This window comes from Chenopodium quinoa, unplaced genomic scaffold (genome assembly GCF_001683475.1).
Source record: "Chenopodium quinoa cultivar QQ74 unplaced genomic scaffold, ASM168347v1, whole genome shotgun sequence".
NCBI classification, from domain to species: Eukaryota; Viridiplantae; Streptophyta; class Magnoliopsida; order Caryophyllales; family Amaranthaceae; genus Chenopodium; species Chenopodium quinoa.
This window is the reverse complement of record NW_018745105.1, coordinates 3,453,261-3,459,550: the sequence shown is the minus strand read 5'-3', so window position 1 is coordinate 3,459,550 and position 6,290 is coordinate 3,453,261. Positions and strand designations below refer to the sequence as shown.

Sequence of the window (6,290 nt, the reverse complement as noted above, 5' to 3'; positions counted from 1 at the left end):
AGTTTTCGTCCAGTGTTGCACAGCAGCATTTGGCGCCACAACCTTAATTTTTGCGCCATTGGTGGAACATCAATCTGGGACTGTTTTCAGTATTTTACTCTAAAGGGACTGGTCTAAAGTTGTACTAAGTCGGTTTGATTGATTTATTAGACTTTAATTACTCGAATTAATTAATTAATTAATTAATTAGGAAAAGTCCTTTAGTCATTAATTAGTTTATTTATACTTAATCACAAGTCAAACAAACGGTTCGGAAAAACACATAGAGTATGCACGACAAATAATGCACAAGTAGTCAAGTAAGAACAATATGATGCAATGATTTTGCAACCTAACCATGTCTCTAGTTCTCTAATGTTCAGGATATGGGTTAATCAAAGAGGGTCCATGGTTATGAGTCCAGATGCACCGCGCGGAATCCTTACCTTTGGAAGGGTTGGCGCGTGTCGATGGGACCCCGCGAGTTAAACTCACTTCCATGGTTTGGTAAATTCAACATTCTTGGATGTACCCTTCGTTTCCAGGAGCGTTCGGTTGGGTAGATGGAGCATGAATTCCCAGAGGGTTATGTCCATATGTAGAAAAAAAATGGGTTATAGAAAAGAGAGAAAAACTCAATCACGAAGTAGAATCGAGCCAACAGTGCTAGAACCAGTCAAAACAAGAAGGAAGAATTCTGGCTCGGTATTGGAACAACTTGGCGCCAGGAAACAGAGTTTGTCGCCAGAAAATGACTCCGTTGCCAGACGAAAAGTTTGTCGCCAAGCGACGAGGCCATTTTTCAGGCGACGCACTCTGTTTTCTAGACACTAGTTCCTACATGCCTCAACAGCTTTCTGTGTTTTTAGAATTTTCCAGTTTTCGCAGTACTATTTTGATTCTAGTTGTGAAAGATATTTCTCAAATTTCCTACGTGTAAAAAAAAATCCTATGTTTTTGAATCATTACGGATGGTCTTTCCAATGAGAACCTTTTTTATGCTTATGCCAATAATGTCAATCAAAATTACGCTCATGAAATACTTAGAACTTTTCGAGTCTCATCCACTCATTCTAAATCATTGCCAAAATAAATTTTAGGAATTAAAATAGAAATTCTCCCCAGTGCAGTTGCCAAAAAACTGTAGGGAATATTTTAAGCATTACCCCAAACTTGAACACCACTGTGATCATACACTTAAGTATGGTGGCGTCTAAAGGGAAGGAAACTAGAGCAATAGAGTCGCCAACAAGTTTTAGGAACTTGTAAACCGTTCACAGGGTGAAGGTTACACCCCTTAAAGATCTAGGAGATCGTTAACTCCAATAGGTCTGGAACCATGACTGGTTTTCGAGGATGAGAGTGCAAATCCAATCTAAAAGAGAAAAACTCGCCCTAATAATAGGCCTCTACTTTATTCTACTCGTATTCATGTGCGCTTTCTGACTAACATGCAATCATTGGGTTTACCCTAATCCAATTTATCTATGTTGGTTGAATATTAATGCACAAATAAATCTATTATTGGTGATCACTTGAATTATAATCAAACTAACCCTAAACAAGATTATTAATTATCTTATTAAGCGTGATTACAAGTACAAATTCCCTTTAAACATGCATAAAAGATGTGATCAAGCAATAATAATAATAACAATCAAGCAACATAATAATCATTATCATAACAATAATAATCATAATTGAAATAACAATCATAATTAAAATAATCATGTTAAAGCATAATATTATTAGCAAAATCTTAGGCAGGATACTAACAAGATTAATATCAAACCCTAGCATGTCACTAAACATCAAAGATCAAAGCTTTAACCCTAACAGGATACTAACATGATATTAGGAAAGAAATAATAAGCATCATAATAATCATACTTGATATTAGAAATTTTAGTTATTACCTAAACATGATACTAGGAAGCAATAAAACATCCTAACATGGTACTAGGAATCAAAATAATAATCTAAGCATGATTTCTATTTCATAATATCAATAAAACAATTAAATTACTTACTTGGATGCCTCGTATCTCTTTCTAATTACAAAAATACACACGTTAGTAACTTCAAGGAAAATAATAAAATTAAATAAATAACTAAAGGATTGAAAGAAAGAGTTAAATATTTTTAACTGGATTTGGGACCAAACCCTCAGAAATTATCAACTTTTCACGTCTAGGGCAAAGGCAACTTTGAACTTGGCTAGGTGTGTCTAGATCTTGTGAATGCAGAATTGTGTTTGTAAAAGGGTTGGTTTAGAAACAGAGAGAGAGAGAGAGAGAGAATCAAGAAATTCTTGATGAGAGTTGATAATTGAAAACGGAGGTCCAGGGACCCTATTTATAAGAAAATAGCCTGGAAACCGATAGAAAAGAGTTAAAATTCAAATCGGAATAAAACTCATCATGTTGCCAATGACAGAGCTCGTCGTCAGGCGCTGCACTACGCCAGGCAACGAACTTGTCGTCAGGCGATGCTAAGACAGGTTTTTGCGGATTTTGTTTTTTTCATATCTTTTGATCCAGAAGTCCAAATAAGTCATATAATATGTCGATGGAAAGCACTTGAAGTCTAATTTCCAATCCAATTGTTATCAGATTAAAATCTTTTGTAGATAAAAAGATATGGCCGAAATAGTGGAAGGATGTCTGTTTTAGATAGAGTTTCGTATTCCATTCATATTTTTTTTATTATAGCTCGGAATTAATATTATAATATATCATTGGAAACATAATTTCAAGATCTATCCAACCATATAAAATTTGGATAAAGATTATGAGGCACAAATATAATATCTTACTGTCTTTGAACATCTTTGAATTCGAATAGAACTAGGATGTAAAAAAAGGAAAGTTTTATTCAATTTCAAACTCTTTGATTTTATCTTTTCAAAAAGGATAATTAAGATCTTTTAGAAACTCAAAGAATCTTCTAATAAATCCTAATTAGTTTAGGAATAGGATTAAACCTTTGGACCCTCCACCTGATCATTGGGTCGTAGGTAAATCCGGTTTGGGCCCACTTTAGTATTTTGGCCATAACTTCCTCATTATTCATCGGAATTGGGCTTATAATATATCGTTAGAAAGGTTTTTTCAAGACCCATCCTACCACACTATTATTGGAACCATATCATGGAACAAACTAAATTGGAATGCACGTTTTTCATAAATAGGGTAAGAAAAGAAATATTTTCAAAAACAGAAAGAAGAGATATTTTAATAAAAACATCTTCATCACTAGAATTTTCACACTTTCACTTTGTTTGATAATAAATGACATGAAAGGTATTCATCACTGGGTTTTATTTATGGGAGACACAAACGGGTGTCTATAACCGCATGATTGGGATTGCTCACACTTATCAAAATAAAAAATGATAAAGCAAAAAAGAGAGAGCAAAAAATAAACAAAGAAATAGAGTTAAAAAGTGAGGAAACCTCAAGCATAAAAATATGAAGATTTCAAAAGCAAGGTTGCACACCTTGGGGGCTTATTTAGGGTCTTGAGCCTTTAACTCTTTCTTCTTCAACCTTTAGCCTAACCACGTTACAACCCTTCAAAGGCCTCTTTGAGGTATACACACACTTATAAGAGGTTTGTCTAGAGCTACGTTCGGCCTGATTCCTACCGGATACGTAGGGAACCTCACATCGAGGTGCAGCCGTAATAAAAATGCATTCATTCACATTCACCGTCATACATGATCATATCAAGGGATCTCCAATGCTCATCCCTAACTATTTAGAGCTAGACTTGGGGGCTTGATCCCTACATCATTAGCATACCGGCCCTACCCAGCCTAAGTGTCACTATTCACTACCACAAAAGGTCAATATAGAACGCCTTAAATAAGCATTATAGGACGCCTTAGAGGCGTTCTTCAACTAGGGTGGCTTATAAAGTTTACAAGACATCTTCAAGAGGCGTTCTATATTCAATACAATATAGAACGCTTGTATAAATAAGCGTTTCCAATGCTATATTCCGACTAGTTAGAAAACAAGGAAAATGGAACGGTTGCCTAGTGACATGTGTTTCATAAGCCTAAAAAAGAGAACGTCTATCTCACAAATCAGTTCTCTTTTTATTCCTTTTTTTTCAAAAAAAAAGTTAAAACGATTGGAAAAAATATTATACGAAAGCATTAATTTCGAATGCTAAATAGCGGTAGTCTGGATTACAATAATAGATTAGATCTAAGTAAGAAAACTAATGCATTATTAACTTTAATCAAGAATTTACAAATGGACTAATGAATTAAGATTTCAATTCAACTCAATAATAATATACATAGAAAATGAAATCAGGTACAAAATCAATCTAGTATAATCAAAATTACAGTTCATATTAGATGCTAAAAACCAACTCCGATCTCTAGAATTATCCCAGCTGATACGACCAAAATCACCAAATCAATTTACGTTGTATCAAGCTCCTTTACTTCAAAACCTTATTATGTAAATCCCTGCAACAAAAAAGTCTATTAGATTTCAAGGCTTATCTATACATGAAGACGGATTTGGTAATTCTGAAAGAAAAAAATAGTGGTTGAATGTTTATTGATAGAACAATAGTGTTTAACTGTACAAATTTCATATCCATTTTATACCTTGATTCATCAACAAACAAAAATTGAATCCCCATTATCCTAAAAATCGAATTGATATGACAGAAATATATAATAAAAAGCGATAAAATTATTATTACCCTTTATATTATAAAAACAAGAATTGACAAAATTTCAAACCCAAAATTGAATAAAATAAAATAAAAATATTATGTATTGCTCATAATAAGTGTTGATTTTCTCCATACCTCCCAAAAATCGAATTTTAAATGCTCTTGTTGAAGTAGGACGATGCAATCTAACAACCCGAGGCGGTGGCTATGCAACGAAGGTGAAGGTGAAGGTGATGGTGATGGAGCTTCTATGGCAGTAGTGGTGGCGGTGATGGCGGTGCTTGTAGCGCTTAGATTCACGGGGAATGCTTTCCATGGAGAAAGTAATTCGAAGGTTCCAATCTGGGCTTGTGGGAGAATCATGGATCGAAATTGATTTCGCACTCGAATGAAAAGGGGGGTCGGAAAAGGAATTATTGAAATAGAAACCTCTAGATTATGTTGGAGATGAAAGAAAGCATAGAGGGATCTAAAGATGAAAGAAGCAAAATTTCATTGAAGAGGAGGAGCTATAGAGAAAATGAAGAAAGAGGAGGCGGTAGAAGGCTAGAAGCTAAGTGAAAATTAGGGGGATTAGGTTTTAACTAGTAGGGAGTGGTTGAAATAAAATAATAACTGACAAATCAAGTGGGAACTGTCAAAATAGAACACCGTTCTATAATGTATATCCATATTTTATTTTATTTTTATTTTTATTATGGTAAATTATATTAAACTGTTCTTAATGAGGGGCGTTCTATTTGATTCAACATATAAAGCTATCCTCTAACAAAGGCGTTCTATTTACTTCTAGAGAACGCCTGTCCAACTTAATAGTTAAGTATTATGTGTTACTTTTGCCACTTTTTGTGGTAGTGATTATTTGACTTTTTTAATATATTTCCACACCCTTAGCCTTTTTGGCCTAACTGTAGTGTCACTTACTGTAGACACCTAAAAATGTCTCCCTAAAGCCAAACCCGATGATGAACAACCTTTCACCCCCACTATTGGTCGGGTTCAGTATTTAATGCCGAGAGTGCTTAAAAAATCGTATTTTGAATAGTCCATGGATTAGTCTTGATGTTTGGTCAAAGCATAGTTTTAATTTCAGCCCAAACTTATTATTTAATTTAGCCCAAACCTTTTTTTATTTTACTGTTTTATTATTTATTTTGGCGCAAACTTTTTATTTATTTTAGCCCAAATAATAATAAAATCAGAAAATGGCCCGAAATTATCAATCGGCACTTAAAATGCATGCCAAGCATTAGGGTTAAAAATGAATTTAGACGGAAAAGCGGACTGAAAATTCCCGCGTCACGGCAACAGTCCACCGTGTCACGGGAAACTTTCCCGTCTGACGATGGGGTTCTCCATGACACGGGAAACCTGCTATGACACGGGAATTGTCGTGTCCTTTCCGCGTAAACCCTTAACGCGTTTTCTCCCCCGTTCACTAAATATTTCCCGTGTCACACAAAATGTGCAAGGTGTCACGGGAATGTTTTCCGTATGACGGTGGGATTTCCCGTGTCACGGTACACTTTGCCGTGTCGCGGGATACTTTTTTAGGGTTTTTATCATTTTAGGGTTCCGTGTGTTCCCTCAGCACATTTTTTCTATAAATACCC

The 6,290-nt window shown here is 34.8% G+C and overlaps 1 long non-coding RNA gene across 1 annotated transcript; it reads right to left on the bottom strand.

Moving 5' to 3' along the window:
* Nucleotides 1-4,194: 4,194 nt before the first annotated feature.
* LOC110709973 lies at nucleotides 4,195-5,619 on the bottom strand. The gene is made up of 2 exons (XR_002509077.1): nucleotides 4,813-5,619; nucleotides 4,195-4,462 (listed from the first exon to the last, which is right to left on the bottom strand). It is a non-coding gene; the product is annotated as an uncharacterized LOC110709973 (long non-coding RNA).
* Nucleotides 5,620-6,290: the final 671 nt, after the last annotated feature.